The sequence below is a fragment of the Aotus nancymaae genome, unplaced genomic scaffold, assembly GCF_030222135.1.
Source record: "Aotus nancymaae isolate 86718 unplaced genomic scaffold, 86718_ANA_hifiasm-v0.15.2.pri h1tg000003l, whole genome shotgun sequence".
Taxonomy (NCBI): domain Eukaryota; kingdom Metazoa; phylum Chordata; class Mammalia; order Primates; family Aotidae; genus Aotus; species Aotus nancymaae.
This window is the reverse complement of record NW_026988414.1, coordinates 74,784,992-74,809,378: the sequence shown is the minus strand read 5'-3', so window position 1 is coordinate 74,809,378 and position 24,387 is coordinate 74,784,992. Positions and strand designations below refer to the sequence as shown.

The window sequence follows — 24,387 nt, the reverse complement described above, 5'->3', positions numbered from 1 at the left end:
GTGATTAAATACACTGTGGTATAGTCATACAATGGAATACTACTCAGCAATTAAAAGAATGCAATACTAATACACACAGTATATGAATTTCAAAAAATTAAGCTGAGAGAAAGAAGCTAGATTCAAGAGAGTACATAATACTTCCACTTATAGGAGCAGTGTGAAGCAGCAGCAGCAAGAACAAGCCCCAGAATGAAGAAAGCTCGCTCACTGCTGTATCTCGCTCCCAGCACCTACCTGTGTCCTGCCACCATCGCCACCAGCATTCCCAAGACAAAGGTAAAGGGATGCTAAAGGAGATAAAGCCCAGGTGAGGGACAAATCACAGAGAAGATCTGCAAGGTTGTCTGCTAAACCTGTTCTTCCAAAGCCAGAGACCAAGCCCAAAAAGGCCCCTGCAAAGAATGGAGAGAAGGGATCCAAAGGAAAAACAGGAAAAGCTGACACTGGCAAGGAGGAGAATAAGCCTGCAGAAAATGGAGATGCCAAAACAGACCAGGCACAGAAAGTGGAGGGTGCTGGAGATGCCAAGTGAAGCATGTGCATTTTTGATAACGTGTTCTTCTGGTGACTGTACAGTTTGAAATACAGTTTTGTGTATGTCTGTGTGTGTGTTTTTTTTAGACAGAGTCTCGCTCCGTTGCCCAGGCTTGAGTGCAATGGCGTGATCTCTGCCCACTGCAACCTCTGCTGCCTGTGTTCAAGCTATTCTCCTGCCTCAGCCTCCTGCATAGCTGGGAATACAGGCACCTGGGATTACTGGCACCCACCACCACACCCGGCTAATTTTTGTATTTTTAGTAGAGACAGTGTTTCACCATGTTGGCCAGGCTGGTCTTGAACTCCTGAACTCAAGTGAGCCGCCTGCCCCAGCCTCCCAAGGTGCTTTTGTTGTTTTAGGGGGAAGGGGTATATGTCACCAATTGAATGCCTCCAAAGCTGGACTGATGTGGGGAAAACACCTTTCCCTTCTAGTTTTGAGAGACTTTTTCTTGACTCTCAGGAGGAGAGATTCCCTGACTTAGACACACATGGCCTCCTTCACACAAAAGCCTTGTGTGAGGGAAAAACAAATTTATTTTCATGTTCTTTTCTCCATTTCCATAGACTTTCAGCATAGACTTAACTCCCTTATCCAGACACCTGTTGGGCCCTGAACCCCAATAACTGGTTATCAGTATGTCAGGCAATCTGCACTTTCCAGTGATACTACTGAGATGGAGACTCTCCTAGGAGCAGCGTTCCGTTTCTAGATTGTGGATCCTCAGATAATTCTGCCACTTTCATTTTACTTCCTGAGTCAGGGCTGGCTCATGAAAGTTGTTAAAGAACATGCTAAATGTGAAATGTCAACCTTCACTCTAAACTTTCCCTGTTCAGAGTATGAAGACTTCATTGGGTTTATAGTGGCTTTATGATTTTTGGTAGTCCATTGAAGAAGGGAGTTTGAAAATTGTTGTATGTATACCGTTAATGATTGTCTGCTCATGTCCTGCCTGAAATACCATGATTATTTATGGAAAGTATCTTTAATAAAGCTGGATACATTTTGGCTTGGAAAAAAAAATCCATTTATACAATATTCCAGAATAGATAAAACTATAGTGATGAAGAATAGCTATTAGATGCAGGGAGAGATTTTTACCAAAAAGGGACAGCCAGAAGTTTTCTCGGGTGATGGGACTGTTTGTTTCCTGTTTTGTACATGTGTTAAAGCTCACAGAACTTATTTAAAAAGTCAATCTTGGGCCGGGCGCGGTGGCTTACACCTGTAATCCTAGCACTTTGGGAGGCTGGGGCAGGCAGACCACTTGAGGTCAAGAGTTTGAGACCAGCCTGGCCAACATGGTGAAATCCCTGTCTCTACTACATACACAAAAATTAGCTAGGCATGATGGCAAGCACCTATAACACCAGCTACTCAGGAGGCTGAGGCCCAAGAATCACCTGAAAACAGGAGGCGGAGGCTGTAGTGAGCCGAGATCATGTCACTGCACTCTAGCCTGGGCGACAGAGTGAGATACCATCTTAAAAAAAAAAAGTCAGTTTTACTGTATATAAACTTTAAAAATAAAAATCATCTCCCATCACAATTTTTCAAAGTGTATTCTAGTCTTAGTTCTGTTACTACCTATATAACACTTGAGGAAGTAGCTTCACAACCTTAGTTTTGCTTTGTGAAATAAAAGGGGATAATCAAATGACTTCTGAAGCCTTTTCTTATTCGAAATCCTGTTCCTATTCTATGTTTCTGTTACACTTTTATTATTTTAGAATTAACAAGGAACACAAAATATTTTAATGCACTCAAGTAGACTCTATAAACTTCCTTCAGCCAGTATGGCCTGGCTTGCAATACTCTTGTTATTGGTTTTATGTGATGTTTTATGGGCTCTAAACATTTGACCTTACTTGGTAGCTCTGTGTAGATGATCATTAGATAGCACTCTCATCTTTGGAATAATCGGGTTTCTGATTATAAGAGCTGTACGAGATTTCTATTTCCTGACCAGGCATGATGGCTCATGCCTATAATCCCAGCACTTTGGGAGGTCAAGGCGGGTGGATCACTTGAGGTCAGGAGTTTCGAGACCAGCCTGGCCAACATGGTACAACCTCGTCTCTACTAAAAATACAAAATTAGCCAGGCATCGTGGCACCTGTAATTCCAGCTACTCGTCTTTAAGCCCAGGAAGCTAAGGTCAGAGAACTGCTTGACCCCCGGAGGTGAAGGTTGTAGTCAGCTGAGATTCACCATTGCATTACAGCCTGGGCAACAGAGCGAGACTCTGTCTCAAGAAAAAAAAAAAATTCTACTTCGTTTATCATATCAGACGTTGTCTATAGTTTGCTGTAACAGAAGTATGTGAACTGCCATTTCTGCTAGCCAAATGATGCCTACTGTTATTAACTTTTATAAGACATATGGTATTCATTCATATTACTGGAGGAAAAGTAAGCCATTTTTACCAAATTCATTCAATATAATCAAAACCTTTTTTTAACCCTACACAGAAGATCTGGAGTCCCCAAATCTTTCGCAATCTTTAATTTCTCCGATAGAAGAGCTTCAGACTAGCAACATTTCATACTACCAAATCTTCTATTAAAATGTTCTGTTTATATATAAGAATGAGCAAAGCTATTGAAGAAGTTCATACAATTTAAGAATCAAATCTAATAACTTCATTAAAAACCCTCACTGCAATTAGCAAGTTTTCATTTAAATTTTTTTGGAGATGAGTTTTCATAAAAGAAATAAAAAGACCCGAGAGCAAATTATTGTCTTTTGCAACAATACTCTCAATTTTGTACAGTAGAATAATTTTTGAATATTTATGAAAATCATCCAAATTTCTCACATTAAGAATTAAGGAAAAAAAGGTTGCATATATATGCTAATGAAATATTCAATAATTATTTGAATATTTATACTTGGTACTATTTTTCTCTGATAACTCAAATAACTGGGCAACTCAAGGTGGACTGACCTTACAAATGCAGGCCAACAGATTCTGTAATTCTCCTTTATTACCTATATTTCTATTTTTTAAAAATCTGAATCAACCCATTTAATTCTTTCAAATACAACACAAAGAAATAAAACGAAGCCCTGAGCTACATTTAATCATTTAATTGTTAAGTAGCAATACACCTGCAAAAGAAAAAAACTAATCAATATTTCCATATAATTCTATCACCATGTTAAACTTTAAAAAATAACTTGGTCAGGAAGGAAGCTATAAATCAACTTTATTTCCTGGGTGTTTAGATCACACACACAAATATACACATACATACATACACACATAAGTCAACAGCTCCACACTTCCCTTATTGCCATCCTGAGGTTTTCCGAATATGACATTAAAGAGTTTCTCAAATTTCCATAGGTCTAAGAACTCATTTCATTTTTAGAAAATATCCTGATACAGAAACCATACTATATAGAAATAAATCTACATTAATACTAAATAATCAATAGCTAGGAAAAACACTTAATTTAATGCTAACCGATTTGTCAACATGACTTGTTTAAAAAAGGTTACTGTTTCAGCAATTTCTTTATTAAAATAGTTTAAAAATTAAAAGGCTTTGTGTATTAAAACCATGCCTTCTGAATCACAAGGCCATACACGTGTACAAAGGGAATGTTTTAATATGAACGGGACACCAGCCTGGAAGTCTGGCTTGCTTGCAATTGACTCTAGATCAAGAATTCTTTAAGCCTAAAGTCAAACAAGGGAAACTCACAAAACACAGGAAAAAGCCCAGTCATCTTGAAAAATTCTAAACCTTCAGTTAAATGTCATAACTTTTTTATGAACACTAAGTTACAGCGGGCCAATGAGAAACTAACAGAAATCCTTAAAACTGACTACAGTCTGGGTTAGCAAGAGACAATCATATAATAGGTACAATTTAATGAAACTGTTTGTGTTAGGAGTTTGAAGTTTCCAGGAAACTAACTCCTGAGTTATCTCAAAACCAAAACCAAAAAATTAATTACTATGAAGTGGCCTTTTCATCTTTTCCTTTAAAGCACCATTAAAAAGTGGCGGAAAGAAACCTTTGCATATGTTTTGAAGTCATATACAGAGCTGAGAATTAAAAACTAGCTCTATTCAAGTCTGCATCAAATATCATTTTGAATTCCATGGATCTGTGACGGCATGAGACTGGGTGTGCAGTAAGAGGTGGAGGTCTGTAGGGTGGGGAATATGGGAAGAACGTCAGCAGCTGGGCAAGAGAATCTTAAAACGGACTCTTAAGAAAAACAGACTTCAGGAAGGACATAATACACATTTCTTCTCTAAAATAAGTCAAATCTCGTAACGGTGCTTTCAAATTTTGTTGTATATTGACTCCATCCTTTGTTGTTTTTCTTATTTGATTAGAACCATCTGGGAGATCCTCCTTTCTTATTAGTTCTATAGAATACATGCAGTTAATCATCTTAAAAAAACTTTTTAATGTATAATAACAATTAGAGATTTTATAAATGATCGAATTTTCATATACACAGAGAAAGCATCATCATATCATGTAACCTAGAAAGTCGGTTCTTTATAGAGGAAAGAATTTGGGGAAAAAATTGTAAAAGAAAAACTGCTCATACCCACACACTAGTTTTAAAATTATTTTCTTTCCAATTAAAAAAATACTAAAAAGTTACAAAAAGTTGTAGCTCTACAACTACAAAGTGGAAATAAAAAAGAAAACTCACTGAATAAAGGCAATGAAATAATTAAATAATTTTATGTAAAGCTTAGCTTCCCATGCTTATTTATTCATTTGTTTTCAAAGTATCCTTTTAAATTAACTGTTTGAAATTTTCCTTGGTTCACCTATAATTTATGAATACTTTAAAGTATGATTTCTCTTTGCATTATTTAGTCAGGATAAAGTATGGTATTGATAAACACAAGGATATTAAAAGTCAATTATGCTTATTCCTAATCTAGGAATAAATGAAAACCAAAATTAAATTAACTCATAGACTTTATTACTTCCTTTCCTCTTTGTTACTGCTGTTTATATAGCTGTAGCATTACTACTTTCATACTAGAAAATGTTTGTTTCTCCTGCTTGGATTTTTCATAAATCTCTGAACACTCACTTTCTCACAGGACAGTACTTCATCGAAGGATGTAATTAGTCCCACTAAAGCAAGAACACATGATAAACTTTCGGATGAGAATTAGAGTCACTTAGTCTAGCCCAGCTGCATGATCAATTCAATCTGGTCATGTATACAATGAAAAGAATAATATTTAACCCACAGGAGTATGGTGATGAGGCCCACATGAGATTAATGTATGTAAAAGAGCTTTGAAATGTTTACAGTGCCATATAAATGTGAGGGTCTCAGTCTCTTCCTCTGTCATATGGGAGGATTCAATAAAGTGATCTCTAAAGACTTAACTCGAAACTAAAGATTCCTAGCTAGTCACATGTGAAGCACATTTTAAAAATCTACTGAGGGGATATAATTGTATTGTTGTAAGGGACTTTGGGAATAATGATGTCAACCTTCTTATCTTACGAAATGTGTGAAAACAGGTTAAGATACGTGTAGAGCACAGGAGTCAGTAGCAAAGTTGGGAACTGAAAGGACCCAGACCTGAGCCCTGCTTCAAAGTCCTTTCTGTCATATGTTGCTGTTCACTATTCTGTGAATTTAAAATCTCATAGGATCATGTATAAATATTATTTTGGTGAGATGATTTAACTGCTAATAGTGGAATTCAGAATGTTTACAAATGACACTTAATAGCAAAAGGAACTCAGACTAAATTGTCCAGTTATTCGTTTGGTTTGTGTGATATTAAATTTTAAGTTGGCCAGGCGCGGTGGCTCATGCCTGTAATCCCAGCACTCTGGGAGGCTGAGGCGGGCGGATCACAAGGTCAGGATATCGAGACCATCCTGGCTAAGAGAAGGAAACCCTGTCTCTACTAAAATTCAAAAAAAACCCCAAAACATTAGCCAGGTGTGGTGGCACGTGCCTGTAGTCCTGAGGAGGCTGAGGCAGGAGAATCGCTTGAACCCAGGAGGCAGAGGTTGCAGTGAGCCGAGATCGCACCACTGCATTCCAGCCTAGGGAACAGAGCGAGACTCCATTTCAAAATAAATAAATAAATAAAATTTAAGTCATTAGACATGATGTAAACCCTATCTAATCTCTCCTAATACACAGTTTTGAATCTGCTTTTGGTACTTACCAGCTATGTGATCTTGGGCAATTTACTTATTTCTTTGTTTTAAAGATGAGGGATAACACCAAGTATGTCACCTGGCTGTCGTGAATTAAATAAGTTAGTTCATATTAAGTCCTTACAACAATGTCTAGTACACAGTAAGTGCTTACAAATGTTAGTTCCCGTCTAACCTTCCAAACTTTTGAGGAATAGAGAACACTCTCCCTGTTTTTACTTCATCAGAAAGTAAATGAAATAAATTCCTTAAATGAAAGTAAATTCTTTAAATGAAATACATATGATCTCCATACTCTACTTCAGTAATCAGCAGTTGCATAACAACTAAACCTAAACAAAATAGGGAACATTGTGACATAATGGAAGGCAAATATTTGGAGTCAACAGATATGAGTCTGAATCCCACCTTAATTCTTTAAGAGCTTCTGACCTCAAGCAATTTACCAAACCTCACAAAACCTTTCATGTTAAAATGAGATTGCTATCTAGCTTTTTATCATTTTGTCTTTCATATTCACAGTTAAGTTGCAAATAGTTTGAAAAGGACATGTCTTATTCATCTTTGTCTCCTCCATACTACTATGGCAAGGTTTAAAATTATTGGATTTTTGCTGGAATAAGACAGGAGATTAATAAAAGAGATTCAAGACTTGAATAAACCTGTTACATTATGGAAAGAAAAAGTACAAACCTGGTTTAACTGGCTCCAACTCTGAGCATTATGTCATTGCTTTCTTTTCTTTCCTTACAAATGGATCTCCAGTATTCTTTTCCTATTAGAAGATGCAAAGTAGAGAAGATATATTAATGAAGGGCATTTGAATCACTCTTTAAAACTAAGCATCCTTTAATTCACTATAAGGCAGAATCAAACTCTTATTATTCTATTTGATGAACTTGTTTTTAAGCTATAAAATAACCAAGAGGTGTTTTAATTGGTTAATACAACAGAAACACTATAGGCTTAAGTAGCCAAAAAGTAAACATATATTGCATTAAAATAAATTTGTTCCTTACTTCAAAAAATTACTTTTCAAAGAATAGCAATACCTCTATTAAAGATAACTTCACCATCCAGGGGTTGCAAGAAGCAGTATTGTTTATTATAATACATTATACAAAAATACTTCTGGTTCCTACAGTTCTTAACCTTTTGGGTTCAAGATGAGTGGTGAGTTATATAAAACTATGATAATCCAAAAGAAGCTGTAGATTTTATCCTCATAAAAATGCATATATATGTCTGTATCTTGCATATAATTTTGTTGAGTCATGAAACCCAGTCACGTGCCCTGTGGATCTCTAAAACCTGTAGGTAGACTGAAGGTAATCTCTCTTCTTGAGTTTTTAAAAACGAACAGACTTGTAGAATTAAAAAACTTTAAGCATTTTAGGAATCATCTAATGCACACTGCTAGAAGAAAAATGAAGAAATAGTGATCCAGAGAGATGAAAAAGATTAAATAAGGCCACACTGTACTCAAGAAGAGAGAGATGTTCAACTACCATATTAATCCACATAACACTGATTATGCAAAATTTAGTGTACATCAGTGCCTTCGAGTCAGAGTAATTTTCACAATAAAACCAGAATAGGAGCCTTCACGGTGCCTAGTACATAGCAGCTCATGAAATGATATGAATTAAAAAATATTTGTCAAGTAATGAAAATAGATAAAATATAAAAACACAATTTCCAAGTAAATGAACTGTTTTCCAGCTGGACAAAATAAGTGACAAACTTAAACACTTATTATCTACTATATAACACCTACTATTCAAGAATGCTTAGTTTTAAAAAGTGATTCAAGGCTGGGTGCGGTGGCTCAAGCCTGTAATCCCAGCACTTTGGGGGGCCGAGGAGGGTGGATCACGAGGTCAAGAGATCGAGACCATCCTGACCAACATGGTGAAACCCCGTCTCTACTAAAAATACAAAAATTAGCTGGGTGTGGTGGCATGTGCCTGTAGTCCCAGATACTTGGGAGGCTGAGGCAGTATAATCACTTAAACTGGGGAGGTGGAAGTTGCAGTGAGCTAAGATCATGCCGCTGCACTCCAGGCTGGTGCCTGGCGACAGAGTAAGACTCTGTTTCAAAAAAAAAAAAGTGATTCAAAAAGGATAAATTTGTCCTCCTTTTAAGAGTAATTAGGTAAAGACATAGCGCTTTTTCCTTCCCAGTTTTCTTTTTGCATTGCTCTTTTTCCTTTCCTCCTAGGGTTCAGTGTTTTGCCCACTTCACACTCTACTCACATTTTCTGTATTCCTCTCAGAACTGGGAGGAACTGAAATGAATACCCTGAATCCTGACCTTTCACCTGAGCCTCTGACTCCTACATCCAGTTGTTTGCTGGAAGTTTCCAACGGAAGGTACTGTAGGCAAAAACTCAGAATATCCAAAACTGTTCATCTTTTCCTAAAATCTGTTCCTTTTAAAAAGTCCCTGTCATAGCAGAACCACAGCCCCTTAACTTCTCAAGCCAAAAGTCTGGCCGTAATCTCACATTTTACCAGTCATCTTCAATTCTTACTGATTTCTACTTTAAACACTTTCCAAATCTATTTCTTCAACTCCATTCAAGTTATCTCTCAATATGACCAAATCAGGAAACTAACTCATCTTCCCATCTCTACCCTTAACCTATCTCAAATTTATTTACATACTTTTGCCAATGTAATTGGTTTAAAATAAAAATTTCGTTACATCAAGCACTATCATAAATCAAACCCTCATTATGTCAAAGTCTTCAAGAGCAACCCAGCACTAACAGAATAAAGTCCCTTATTCAAAGAATAAATGTCTAAATATGACATACGAAGTCCTCATCTCTATCTCTTCAGCTTAATTTCCTATGCCCCACTTTATTGCACCACAGCCATACTGAACTATTTGTCACTCCCATGTATTCTCATGCTGTTCTCTTTGCCAGTATATCTTTACCTACCTTCCACACATGGGAAATTCTTACTTATTCAGGTACAAGCTCACTTTCTCTGGAAACCCTGACCACAGCATACTTCTCTACACCACCAAGCTCACACATCATTGCAACAAGCACTCAGGAGATATTTAACTGAATATTAATGAAACAAAGCAAACTAATGACAAAGCAGCTGATAATTTATATACATAAAACCAGTGAGAAGGGAAACTAATGAATTTTAGTAAGTCTCTTTGGAGAAAATGTCTTAACCTGGGGGATCCAAGGAGTAATTGCTCAGATTGTTGAAAAGGAGAAATAAAAGTATTTGAATGAGTAAAACAGAGATGGAAATGAATACACTCATAGGAGGCTAAGAAGACATGTATTGCAAGGTTTGGAGGAGCAGTAAACAGCAAATATAAATTAACAAATACAGCTATCCTTCTAAAGAGGCTTAGATACTACCACTAATTCACCAAAGACCTCCAAACATTTTTTTCTGAAACCATATGGCATGGCAAAGTTGACATTTAGGTACTACCCTGTACCTCCATTAGAGATTTATTAGAGAAATGTTTTCATCTTTTAGTCACTTCCCTGCATTCTTCAGGCTTAAGAAGGTATCCTCACTTTAATTTAGCACTTACTGATGAACTTAACATAAAATTCTCAAATTATAACACATCTCTATATTGCATAATAGTTTATTGAAATTGAAATAAGTTAACATAAGACTCTCTTTCAAAAAGGTCAACGGCTGGTTAATCTTATAACACAGTCTTTAATACTAGAATATTAGGTTGCTTCGAATTTGCAGGGAAAGTGAAAATATAATATGCTTAATGTTCAACTCACAGAGGATTTCAACTGCAAATACTTTGCTTTCTAAATGCCATATAATTAAAAAGCATCTATCCTTAAACTTATAGATACATGGCCAGGTGCAGTGGCTCATGCCTGTAATCCCAGCACTTTGGTAGGCTGAGGCAGGCGGATCACCTGAGGTTAGGAGTTCGAGACCAGCCTGGTCAATATGGTGAAACCCCATCTCTGCTAAACATACAAAAATCCGGGCGTGGTGGCAGACTCCTATAATCCCAGCTACTCAGGAGGCTGAGGCAGGGAGAATTGCTTGAACCCAGGAGGTGGAGGTTACAGTGAGACAAGATGGTGCCACTGCACTCCAGCCTGGGCGACAAAGTCAGACTCCGTCTCAAAAAGAAAAACAAAAAACAAACAAAAAAACCCCACTTTAATACAGTAGTCATAGTGCAGAAGAATAAATCTTTGAGGTATTTCCATGTGAAGAGTGAATATTATGGTCATCTACCAAAAATAAGGAGAAAAAGATGCTATCACAATTACTTTTTTTTTTTTTTGGATGAAGTCTCATTCTTTTGCCTAGGCTGAAGTGTTGTGGCATAATTCAGCTCACTGCAACCTCTGCCTCCCAGGCTCAAGTGATTCTCCTGCCTCAGCTTCCCAAGTAGCTGGGATTACAGGAACCCAGCATCATACCCAGCTAATTTTGTTTTGTTTTTTTGAGATAGAGTCTCACTCTGTCACTCAGGCTGGAGTGTAGTCCACGATCTTAGCTCACTGCAGCCTCCATTTCCCAGGTTCAAGTGAGTCTCCTACCTCAGCCTCCAGAGTAGCTGGGATTATAGGTGATCATCACCATGCCCAGCTAATTTTTGTATTTTTAGAAGAGATGGAGTTTCACCATGTTGGCCAGACTGGTATCGAACTCCTGAACTCAAGTGATCCACCCGCCTTGGCCTCCTAAAGTGTTGGAATTACAGGCATGAGCCACTGCACCTGGCTAATTTTGTATTTTCAGTAGAGACAGGGTTTCACTATGTTGGCCAGGCCAGTCTCTAACTCCTTACCTCAAGTGATCTACCCGCCTCAGCCTCCCAAAGTGCTGGGATTACAGGCATAAGCCACCTTGTTTGGTTTTTTTTTTTTTTTTGAGACAGAGTCTCGCTTAGTTGCTCAGGCTGGAGTGCAGTGCTGTGATCTTTTTTTGAGACAGAGTCTCGCTTAGTTTCCCAGGCTGGAGTGCAGTGGTGTGATCATGGATCACTGCAGCCTTCACCTCCCAGGCTCAACCAATCCTCCCACCTCAGCCTCTCTGATAGCTAGGACCACAGGTACGTATCACCATGCCAGACTAATTTTTTCTATTTTTTTGTAGAGATAGTGTCTTGTTACCCAGGCTGGATAACTACTCTTAATAACACAAAATCTGCTGTTTGCGGTAAAGACAGAAAGCATTCACCTTAATACCTTAGTTAGAAAACCACAGAATCAGTCAGAAGATCAGGTAAGAAACAAACAGCACAAATTAATCAGCCACTTCAAACTGAAGAAACTCTAAATGTAGGTCTGTATCATTCTTATTTAAGCATTTAACTATATAGCCCTATAGGACAATAACCAAGGCACATCTTCTATACCAAGGACGAAGGTGATTAGAAAACAGATATACGCTAACAAGCACAGAATCTCTTTTCTGTGTGATAGGCAATGCATGGGGTTGAATGTCGGCTTGTCCTTGAGTTTGTAAATGCCAATTCCCTGCTTTCAGATTTTCAGACAGTAAAACGTGAGATATAAAGCTGAATGTTAATTTTAAACATAACACTGATGATACGTCAGAAAGTATGGGTAATTCTCATTCTCACATAACACCTGTCATTTTAAAACACCCCTACTGATATGAACCAACATTCGTGAATGAAAGGTTAAAAAATGCTTTTGAGCTGTCATATTCAAGCAAATTGACAGATATGAATGTACACACACACACACTAGTCTTCGATTATGAAATCTCCTCACACATAAACACTATGATAAAATAAATTTCTTTAAGAGAACAGGAACTGATAATGTTGCAAGCATGCTAAAGAGAATAACATCAACCGTAAAAGAAATTGGCGGCCCACCAATATGATGCTGACAACCCTATTATGCTCAAGTGTGCTACAGATGATCATTTAGATGCTGTCAGTCATTGTCACCTGTACTTCTCCAATATTCCATTTTATGAAAAACCTTCTGACTTAAGGAATATGGAATCATCCATCTGATCTAAAACAGCAAACTGTTTTCGTCTTGTATGCATTTATTTTTCACTAAGAAGAGTTATATATTTCTTGTGATCATAATTTCAAGTATAAATTAGGACTAATGCCTACACTGTAAAAATATAAGGGTTATTTTGAGCAGCAGATTTTCTACATATGCACACACACATTGATTCTTGTTATCTGTGGTAATTATGGTCTATTAATTTGCCACAAATACTGAATTAGTGAACATTGAACAATTGCTTCTAGAGAAAATGAAAAAGAGGGTTAGGTTTCTAGGAGCCTCTAGTCACAATATTTTCATCAACCAGCCAATACATAACCTTGTTTTATCTGTATTTCTGTTTAAAGATACTGTACTTAATATATATTTACTCATTAACACTAAAATCATGGCTGACAGCATAACTCATGATTGAGAAAAGCTTTTCTAACACACATATTTCTTGCATAGATATATCACAGCTTTCGTGCATTTAGGAATATTACATAGCACTTTGGCACAACACTGGTTGCCATTTGCTTAAAAAGCAAAATTACTAAAAAATGCACAGAGAATGTGAAAAATGTGGCATTAAGTAAACTGCAAGAGATGCTTGTTTATAGTATGAGAGCCAAAACAAGAAGGCAGAGTATCACCTTGTTCAACTACAGCTGAGAATCTGCACATCAGGTGACTCACATTTTTTACCACTCCTAGCATGCCTGCAAATTATTACAAAAGCACCACAAGTACTGATTTAGGGATTACAAATAAATTTTAGAAAGTAGGCTGATCTGCAAATATGCAATTGGTGAATAATGAGGATTAACTATGTATGTGTATATATGTGCATACCTACATATATATATATAGAGAGAGAGAGAGAGAGTCATATATATGAACTTGTGACATATGACATATTTAGCAGGAAAGGCAAGTTATAGAACTCCCTAGTGTGAGATTCTCTTGTGGGCCAGTTCTGTATTTCCACTTGGCACAATGAATATTCTACCTGAATGAACTATTAGCACTTCAAACTTAAAACACTAAGCTTATCATATACCCTTATTCCAAACCTGTCTTCTGCTATATTACTTCAATCCTGGCATCATCACATCTACTCAAGTCATTCTATGACTATCTCCCTTCTCCGCATCCTAGCCAAGCACCAAATCATGTTGAGTTCTTCCCCTGAAATATCTCTTAAACTTAGCTACCCTTGCCTAAAACCACTATTGTTACCACCAAGTGCCCTTCTAATTACTCGAATCATTGGCAGAGTTTACTGACTTCCTTCTTTATCCCATACTCCAAAAATGTTACTGTCACTATTCTTTTTTAAAAACCCAAACCTAGGCTGGGCATGGTGGCTCACACCTATAATCCCAGCACTTTGGGAAGCCAACTTGGGCAGATCCAGAGATCAAGAAATCAAGACCATCCTGGCTAACATGGTGAAACCCTGTCTCTACTAAAAATACAAAAATTAGCTGGGTGCAGTGGCGCATACCTGTAGTCCCAGCTACACAGGAGGCTGAGGCAGGAGAATCGCTTGAACCCAGGAGGCAGAGGTTGCAGTGAGCTGAGATTGTGTCACTGTACTCCAGCTTGGCGACAGAGTGAGACTCTGTCTCAAAAAGAGAAAAAAATTAAATTAAATTTAAAAAAATTAAAAAAACCCAAATATAATCTATTATTCACTTCCTGGTACCTATGTAATAAGCATCAAATTTCTTGATATGACATGTATGTCCATTCATGATTTGGCACCAAGCCATCTTTTTAGACTCATATACTGACACTCATACCTGATAATCGGTATATTCCAGCCACAGTAATCTTTTTCCCCTTCTTTGGATATGCCATGCTTTTTAAAACCTTTTTATACACGTTAGTTCTCCAACTAGAAATGCGCTTTCCATTCTCTACTTGACCTTAAAGCTTCTGTCAATGCTACCTCCTCTTTGAAGACCCTCCAACTCTGGCCACATTGGTCACTGTCTTCCATGTGTTTCCACAGTATTTTCACATACTTTTATTATAGAATACTTAAACATAGTTATAATTACTAAGAGAGAATGTGCAAGAATGTAAAAGTTTAGCTAAATATTGATTACTATTATAACTAGGTAATGTGGATTCGTTATATCATTCTCTAGTCTAGTACATGCTCAATTTCCATTATAAGTAAAAAATATAGAGACAGAAAACATTTGTCTACAATTAATTGAAACTCTGATTTATGTATGACTGTAAAAAAACAGGGCATTACTTTATTTCCCCCAACACAAAATGTTCAGAGGTAGATAGTCTGGGATTAGTAAAGAGGCTGAAGGGGGGTCATCAAGTCCAAAGCTCTTGCTTTTTTTTTTTTTTTTGAGACAGAGTCTTGCTCTGTCACCCAGGCTGGAGTGCAGTGGCATGATCTTGGCTCAACACAACCTATGCCTCCCAGGTTCAAGCGATTTTCCTACCTCAGCCTCCCGAGTAGGTGGGATTACAGGCACGTACCACCCCGCCCAGCTAATTTTTGTACTTTTTAAATACAGATGGGGTTTCTCCATGTTGGTTAGGCTGGTCTCAAACTCCTGACCTCGTGATCTGCCCACCTCAGCCTCCCAAAGTGCTGGGATTACAGGTGTGAGCCACCACGCCCACCTCTTTCTATCTTTTTGGTCACTAAGTGTGTTGATTTGTTGCTTCAAAGCTGTTTGCTGTAGATATGGGCATTACCTCTGTGTTCATGGCAGTAAAAGGGCAGTGCCAGTCACACATTTACCCCTCAAACAAGGAGAAACAAAAATATTTTTCCTGTGCCTCAGCAAGCTTGGCCTATATCACACTGTCCACATCTGTTGGGTAAGACAACGGTGTCTTGATGGCCTGATCTCCTTGAAAGCTGAGACTGCTTTTGTACTTTAGCAACCAATCCAGTTCCTAGAACACAGAGGTACTTTGCATTTACTGAATGCATGAGTCTAATAACGGAAACTACAAGAGTATATAACACAAGCACTCTGCTTTTCCAACTTTCTTTTAAATAATATAAAAGGTATTTTTAAAACTGTAAGTGCTATGCAAATAAAGATTTGTATAGTAGTTTGACATCTATTATTATGAAATAATATACCATTTTACCGCTCTCTGTAGAGTATCAGATAGAACATTAACAAGAAATCTAGAGGTCTGAATTTTTGTGTAGGCAAAACATTCAATCTTCCTGAACCTTGGTTTACCTAAAAGATAATGCTTATTTATTTCTCAGGGTTGTTCTGAGAATAAAGTAAATGTAACAATATGAACACACATTGAAATGTACAAAATGCTATAAACATATGCATTATAAACACAATAGCCCTTTTAGGTCCTGAAAGGAAATTTGCAGTCCTATGTAATATACATAGAGCATCTGGCATACTGATAATACGAATTAAAAATTAAACACTATCAATACCTAGTATAGATGCTGGACATTATAATATGTATGGTTAGATGAGTTTTTGGACTTAGTCTTTGTTCTTTCATTGCTACAGGAAACTAAACTAACTGTAACTGATATTTATACCTCATTAAGGAAAAAATGCTTTATAATATAAAACTGGTTTATCATTGCAATGATATGATATATACAATTTAAAAAGCAGAATATGAAAAAATTAATGCATAAATGGAGAAGAGTTGACAACAAATCTCAATTCATCAATTAATATTTACTACCAATGGATGAACTGTACTGAGGTAGGTCAAGGTCCTAAGTACTTCTAAATTAAATCGAGTAATAAATAAAACAGTAGAAGGATTGAATATTAGTTTTCCTCTGGCTTTAATAACCTTGACTAAGCTTATAAAAAGTACCCCTCAGGGGACCTTAGGGCTCGTATATAGGCACAGGCCACAGTGGTAGTCAGAACTATTTCTATAAATGATGACCATGATGGCCTGCTCTCTAAAGTTTTATTAAGCTGTGTATGTCTTCATAAGAGTGTTGTATTAAGTGAGCATTATATATACAACATAAAACAGTTGCCAATATCGAGGAAGAAAAAAAAAAGATATTTTAAAACAAAGAAAAATCCTTATAGACTATTACAGTGAGAACTGATCTTCACTTTTACTAGATTTGGAGACTACGGATGCTTTGAAGAACATGGTTTTCTCTCAAGTTTTTTAAATTAACTCTAACTTCTCAAATATTCAACTACATCAACCTCATTAATAAAGCCTCATCATACTCTGATTCATTTAAGCAGAAACTCTTTTCCATATAGGTTACCATGGAATTATTTAACACTGAAAACTGACTCATCTTAATGCAAAACACTACCACAAGACTGCAGGCCAGTAAATTCTAACACAGTACTACATAATGCACCATCAACTGAAAAATTCCAAACAGTGGATCAGACTTCTTATTTTATAGTTGTGTTTATAGGAGGAACATCTATTTCAACAAGAAGTAAAAAATGTGCAAACACTAAGGATGAGCTTATGTTTTAAAGCTATATCCACCCAGTTTCAACTACATAGATTTTTGTTTATAAATGAGGGGAGAAAGAATGTTTCTCTTCCTATTTTATCTGCACATATAGCTTTATCAGTTAAAGCTTGAACAGTGAATATTTCCTCTACAAAGAAAATTTGGGGTACCTGGAATAAGCAATGATTTGTCAATGTGCTGATGTTTCTAAAATTAAACGTTGCAAGTGGTATTTTAATATAAAGAGCTATTTCAAATATTTAATTTTGCAGATGGAAGAGGAAATATTTAAAGATTCACTGCTCTTTAAAATATTCCTTATTTTCTTTCAATAAAAAACTGAAAAGAGAAGGGGAAAGAAAGGCATCAAGAGAGCAAACTAGATAGTGAAAAGTAAATGAGTCACTAGGGAATAAAGAGGTAAGGATGCCTTATCTTTTTTGGCTCATGAGTTAACCTTATCTAAAAATGGTAAAGGAGATTTGATTATATGAATATCAAATTATTACATATGCCCTGAAAATATGTACATCTAATATATATCAATAAAAATAAATAAATGTGGCCATGCATGGTGGTTCACACCTGTAATCCCAGCACTTTGGGAGGCTGAGGCGGGTGGATCACTTGAGGTCAGGAGGTCATGACCAGCCTGGCCAACATGGCAAAACCCTGTCTCTACTAAAAATATAAAAAATTAGACAGGTGTGGTGGTGGGCGCCTGTAATCCCAGCTACTCAGGAGGCTGAGGTAGGAGAATTGCTTGAACCCAGGAGGCGGGGGTTGCAGTTAGTCGAGTTCACACCATTGCATTCCAGCCTAGGTGACAGAGCAAGACTCTGTCTCAAAAAATAAATAAAGTAAAATAAATGTCAAATTAAATAAAAGTAAAATGTAGGTATATAATTCTAAAAATTGAAATAAAATAAAATGGTAGAGGACAAGTTTATCCTAAGACAGATTATTAACTATGATTTATGATTGTTCTTAGGAGGTCTCATGTTTAAAGGGGCCCATTTTTTTTTTAAATTGAAAAATGAAGAAAATATTAAAAATGAAGAAAGGAATATAGGGAGAGAACGAGACAAAAAAGGGAAGAGCACACACACAGAACTCTGGCCCAAAGCACCACGTACTATAGTTTAGAGAATGCCTCCAAGGAGATCGATAACTGTCACATTATGACATCAGAGAAAAAATTCCCATTTAGTCTAAAATGACCAAAACTGGACTTAATCAGAAGTAATCAGCTGTAAAATACACAGATCTGAAAGGTTCAGACAGTGCTCCACTGTCATTCCCAGTTAGAATATCAAATGGAATTTGGAAGAGTTTAGACGATTTGTATTTGCTAAAATTAGGTCTCAGGATACATACAGAATGTGAAATGCTCCCTGAAGCAGCTGACTTGATATATGCTCTGAGGAAGTACTACTGCCATTCACAGAAAAAAGCATGTTTCATAGCAGCTACTTTAAAACGTTTTCACTGCCTCTAATAGTAAAAGAAGTAAAATATTTGTATTTTCAAACTCATCCCAAGCTGAAAATTAAAAAATGTTATCTTCTTATAAACTTGTGTTGGCAAAGTATATGTTACTAACACCTGTGACTGCCTTGTCCCTAAAGCATGTGTCACTTCAGCTGATATAACAGCTTGTCCTCCTTGAAGGAATTCAATCACTTCATCAATACTGCAGGTCAAGCAGGTGAAAATATTTTTTATGGAGCAATTTCTCTTAGTGCAATAAGATGTTTCCACAACTCTTTAATACCTGTAAGCATGTGAAATCTGAGAATGGAATAGGGAAAATAAGAGAAAACCTTCTAGGATTTTAACTCAAAAGTCCAATAATACTACTTTATGAACTACAGAATTCACTGGGTTCTAAATATCCATGCTTTGTAAACTGTAATCTAATAAATGAACATAAGTGGATATCATCATAACCAATTGCATTCACAAAACAGGTATGCCAAAAATTGCACTCATTGCTGGACCTCATTTTTCTGTCTGTGCTAGTTTCAGATAAGTATTATTTGAAAGGAAAACAAATTGATTGAATTTAGATTATTAAAGAAAAAAATGGACAAGGCATGGTGTCTCACACTTGTAATCCTAGCACTTTGGGAGGGCAAAGCAGGTGGTTTGCTTGAGGCCAGGAGTTGTGGCTCATACCTGAAATCCCAGCACTTTGGGAGGCTGATGTGGGTGGATCATTTGAGGTCAGGAGTTCAAGACAAGCTTGGCCAACGTGGTGAAACCCCGTATCCACCAAAAATACAAAAATCAGCCGAGTGGGAGTGGCACATGCCTGTAATCTCAGCTACTCAGGAGGCTGAGAAAGGAGTATTGTTTGAGCCTGGGAGGCAGAGGCTGCGGTGAGCCAAAATTGTGCCACTGCACTCCATTCTGGGTGACATTTCAGTGAATGACCTCTTAAAATAAACAGAAAAATTTCTCTGCCACGTCCCTTTCCACATTTCATACAGTACTATTTTGCAATATTTTAGCTCCTGTAAGAAAGTATTACGTGACTTGAAGCAACTGTCATTTCCTATAGCCAAGATATTTGTGCACCTGGATGAGCAGACTGCAGAGAGAGTTTAGATTGCACACGCTCACATGTACCAACTTCCTCATAATATTAGCTTGGGGCCGAGGGGTAGTTGGGGGAGGATAGCTTGAGTAAAAAGCAAATTGGTTCTGGGGGAGGAATTCTGCCATAAATAGTCAGAATTTTCTATTTTTCCCAGCAGCCACAGAAAATCTAACACACACACTCTTTCTCTCTCTCTCTCTCTCTCTCTCTCTCTCTCTCTCTCTGTGTGTGTGTGTGTGGTAGAGATATACCTATTTATCTATCCAGGAGCTGGACAGGATTTCTCCTATGAACTAAAAAAGTAAACTAGGCGATACATCATGTAAATCACTCTCTACTTTGCAACCAACCACTCAAAGAGTAATCTAGTAAGAGCTTTTTAAATGGCAACAGATTTTGGGTAGCGATCAGTGGAACTATGTTGTACACTACATTTTTCAAATTGTGGCCAAAACATGAAACTGATTTTAATGTTTAAATATTATGTTCCCTTCCCTCTATGTGATCTCAATTCAAGATAAATGTGAGTACATTCAATTAATATCACATCCCAAATTCTCTACTGAGAAGAGAATGAGAATTTAATATTATGGGGTAAGACATTTATTTTTCTCTCAAAGAGAAATTAGTATCAGACTTTTCAGATTATCCAACATTTGTTTCATGGCAAATACTTAATGAAGGTATTGTGTTCCAGGTACTTTAATCAACCTTTCTATCACCCAAAGAACAATAGTACTATCACCACATGGTTTCCAAAGAGGCAGTTCTTATTTTTATTGTTAAGTTTTAGGCTTTCAACTTCTAAATGAGGGAAAACTCAGCCATTTTAAGAGTTTAACAACTGTACTGTTATTATTTACCTGAAATTCTTTCATTTTAAATGAACAAGACTAATATGGAGCCAATATAATACATACATACACACACATATATATATATTATATATTGGTAGTTACATGTGGAACACTAAGATAGGTATTCTTGATTTAGTAGTGTTCCACATGTAGTGCATGGAGTGCACTACTACTAACAATCATTTTCAGCAGTGTTTCTAGAATTTAAAAAAATCAGCCAGGCGCAGTGGCTCACGCCTGTAATACCAGCACTTTGGGAGGCCAAAGCAAGCGGATCATGAGGTCAGGATTCAAGACCAGCCTGGTCAATATGGTGAAACTCTGGATCTACTAAAACTACAAAAAATTTGCTGGGTGTGGTGGTGCATGCCTGTAATCCCAGCTACTCGGGAGGCTGAGGCAGGAAAATCGCTTGAACTCAGGAGGCAGAGACTGCAGTGAGCTGAGATCATACCATGGTACTCCAGCCTGGGAGACAGAGCAAGACTCCATCTCGAGGAAAAAAAAAAAACAGAATGTCACAGTATTTTAGGTCAGGTCACAGCAAATAGTCTGCCCTCTGGTCTTTAATATTAATGAAAAAAATGTTCCATAGCTTCTTTTGTTTGGTATCCTTAATTCCAACTTTGAGGAGACCCAATAACTACATCTTACCATATTTCTTATCTAGTCTCAAATTGCTGGATGAAATATAATAAATTAAATGGTCCTTTAAAGATTATCCTTTGTAAAACTGTTTTTCTTTTATTTTTCTGAGATGCAAGTTTCACTCTTCTTGCCCAGGCTGGAGTGCAATGGTGGGACCTTGGCTCACGGCAACGTCTGCCTCCTGGGTTCAAGGGATTCTCCTGCCTCAGCCTCCCGAGTAGCTGGGGTTACAGGTGCCTGCCACCACACTTAGCTAATTTTTTGTATTTTTAGTAGAAATGGGGTTTCTCCATTTTGGTCAGGCTGGTCTCAAACTCCTGACCGCAGGTGATCCACCCACCTTGGCCTCCAGAAGTGCTGAGATTACAGGCATGAGCCGCCTGACTTGAGATGTCAAGGATCATACTTTAGGGGTAGGAGAATGGTATACTTGGATTTATTCTATAAATTCTATTGGGTAATTTTCTTTCCCTCATCTTTGGCAGGTTCTCCTAAGTTAATGTACAAAATCAAGTTCCTTCTACACTTCTAAAAAACTGTCCCTCCTCCATGTTTCACCAGCACTAGCTAAACTTCCACCCCATCTAGCAGCACCTAGGCAGAGGTGCCTAGGTGGGGAGAGGGCCTACTAGCACCACCATATACCTTCTTGTGGGTACAGGGTGGTGCTAGTTGGCCCTCTGCCCTCTAATCCCTGTGAGACCCAGCAGGATGCTAAACTTCCACTCCCACACTTGGCAATACAACAGGCCAACAAAAAGCAGTAACTACCAAATCTCAAGTAATATAAAGTTTCCAAGGTTATTTACAAGATTTTTTCTTACAAGAATTCTTCCCACAATCTCTTTCTTCTAGAATTGATTTTTTATCATCAGTATTTCCCTTTAATATCTTTAATTTTCCTCAAGGTCTGGAGATATTTCATTGATCAGAGGTATTCTAAATGAACTTCTCCTCTTATCCACTCAACTCACAATGGCTTTTATTAAAAACTTCAAAAATGAGGCCGGGCGCGGTGGCTCAAGCCTGTAATCCCAGCACTTTGGGAGGCCAAGGCGGGTGGATCACGAGGTCGAGAGATCAAGACCATCCTGGTCAACATGGTGAAACCCTGTCTCTACTAAAATACAAAAAATTAGCTGGGCACGGTGGCGCGTGCCTGTAATCCCAGCTACTCAGGAGGCTGAGGCAGGAGAATTGCCTGAACCCAGGAGGCGGAGGTTGCGGTGAGCCGAGATCGCGCCATTGCACTCCAGCCTGGGTAACAAGAGCGAAACTCCGTCTCAAAAAAAAAAAAAACTTCAAAAATTAATTTTAAAAATAATTTCAAGCTTACAGAAAAGTTCAAGAATAGTTTTTTTCCCAATTTGAAAGTGGCTGACATTATGTCACATTATCCATAACAACTTCTTTATAATTCCTCCAATAAAAATATTCTCCCAAAAAACCATGATACAACCATCAAAATGGACAAATTAACAATGATACATTACTAGCCTGTGAAGTTGCACCAATTATTCCATTAATGTCTTTTGTAGCAAAGGCATCCAATAGAGTATCACATGTTGCATTTAATTGTCATGTTTGTCTAGTCTCTTTAAATCTGGAATAGTTCTAAAGTTCTTCCTTGACTTTCATAATCCTTATAAATTTGAGGGTTACATGCTGGGTACATTGTAGAAAGTCCCTCAATTTGGAATTCTCTTTTCTTCAAAATTAGATTTCAGCTTTGCATTTTTGAAAGTAGTGTCATAGAAGTGCTGCTGTGTTCCTCACTGCATCCTATCAGATAGGAATCATGGATTTAGAAAGACCACTCATTACAACAGTTTGCAAATGGTAATCTTTCCAATTCCATTATTCCTTTTCTTCTCCCCACTAATTTATTATATCACCATGGACTCATGAGTTCCTATTTTATTCAATGAGCTATGATTTGATAATATGACTATTTATTTAGTCTGATGCTCAAACTGTTCAACAATTGGCCAGTGAGTGCCCCTCCAAGGTGGCTTCTGTATCCTTTAGATATAATCTCATTCTTTGAGCTCTTCTTTACTTTCTGGTACAGGAAGATGTGTCCAGCACATCTTGTTCTATGCTTTCCCTGCCCCAGCCCTAGAATCTATCACTGTACAAGAAACCCTAGCACATATACCTTCCTGGGCCCTGTCTTAAGACTTTTAGACTGAATTATTCAGGAAGGAAGGCCAGTAGTAAGAAAGCCAAAGGGCTAATCTGTTTAGAATGAATAATTGCACTGATTTCTGCTATAGCTGAAGAAGTCTGTTTTCCCAATGGTCTCACCAGCCTTGAACAGCAAGTCTGACTACAGGATGTTTGAGGAAGAGTGGAGTATTGTTAGTAGGCAGGCTTCCTCCGGCAGAAATTGACAAAGTAAGAAAACCCTTGCTTTTCAGGAGTGGAATATTCTGGTTTCATTTTATTCCTAGGAAAGGTATCTATTCCTTTTCATTCCTTTTTTTTTTAAGTACACCTTTCATTTTAGAACAGTTTTAGATGTATACACAAATTGTAAAGATAGTACATAGGGTTCTCATGTGTCCTATACTTAATTTCTCCAATTATGGACATTTTATGTCAGTATGATACCTTTGTCACAATTAATAAAACAATATAAATACATTATTAACTAAAGTCCATATTTCACTCAGATATCTTCAGTTTTTCCCTAATGTCCTTTTTCTGTTTCAGGGTCCTATCTTGGACATTATATTACATTTATTCTCCTTAGGCTTGTCTTGGTTGTGACAGTTTCTTAGACTTTCCTTGTTTCTGATAAGTGTATTTGTCTCCTGTGGCTGCTATAACAGATCACCATAAATTTGATGGCTTAAAAAACAGAAATTTATTTCTTTTGTTGAGATGGAGTCTCCCTCTGTTGCCCAGGTTGGAGTGCAATGGTGCAAGCTCGGCTCACTGCAACCTCCGCCTCCCAGGTTCAAGTGATTTTCCTGCCTCAGCCTCCCAAGTAGCTGGGATTATAGGCGTGTGCTACTATGCCCAGCTAATTTTTTTTTTTTTTTTTTTTTTTTTTGAGTCAGAGCCTCACTCTGTTGACAG

General features: G+C 37.3%; 1 protein-coding gene across 7 annotated transcripts in view; it reads right to left on the bottom strand.

Annotated features, from left to right (window-relative positions):
- PEAK1 (pseudopodium enriched atypical kinase 1) overlaps nucleotides 1–24,387 on the bottom strand; it is a 301,934-nt gene that overhangs the window by 162,516 nt on the left and 115,031 nt on the right. For 4 of the 7 annotated variants that reach the window (XM_064382874.1, XM_064382878.1, XM_064382868.1 and 1 more), the window contains exons 3-4: nucleotides 14,230–14,346; nucleotides 7,411–7,492 (exon numbers count right to left, since the gene is read on the bottom strand). The gene's annotated coding sequence lies outside the window, so the exon portion shown is untranslated. The remainder of the gene's footprint in view (nucleotides 1–7,410; nucleotides 7,493–14,229; nucleotides 14,347–24,387) is intronic. The other 3 variants (XM_021668265.2, XM_021668266.2, XM_064382860.1) reach the window with 1 other exon arrangement.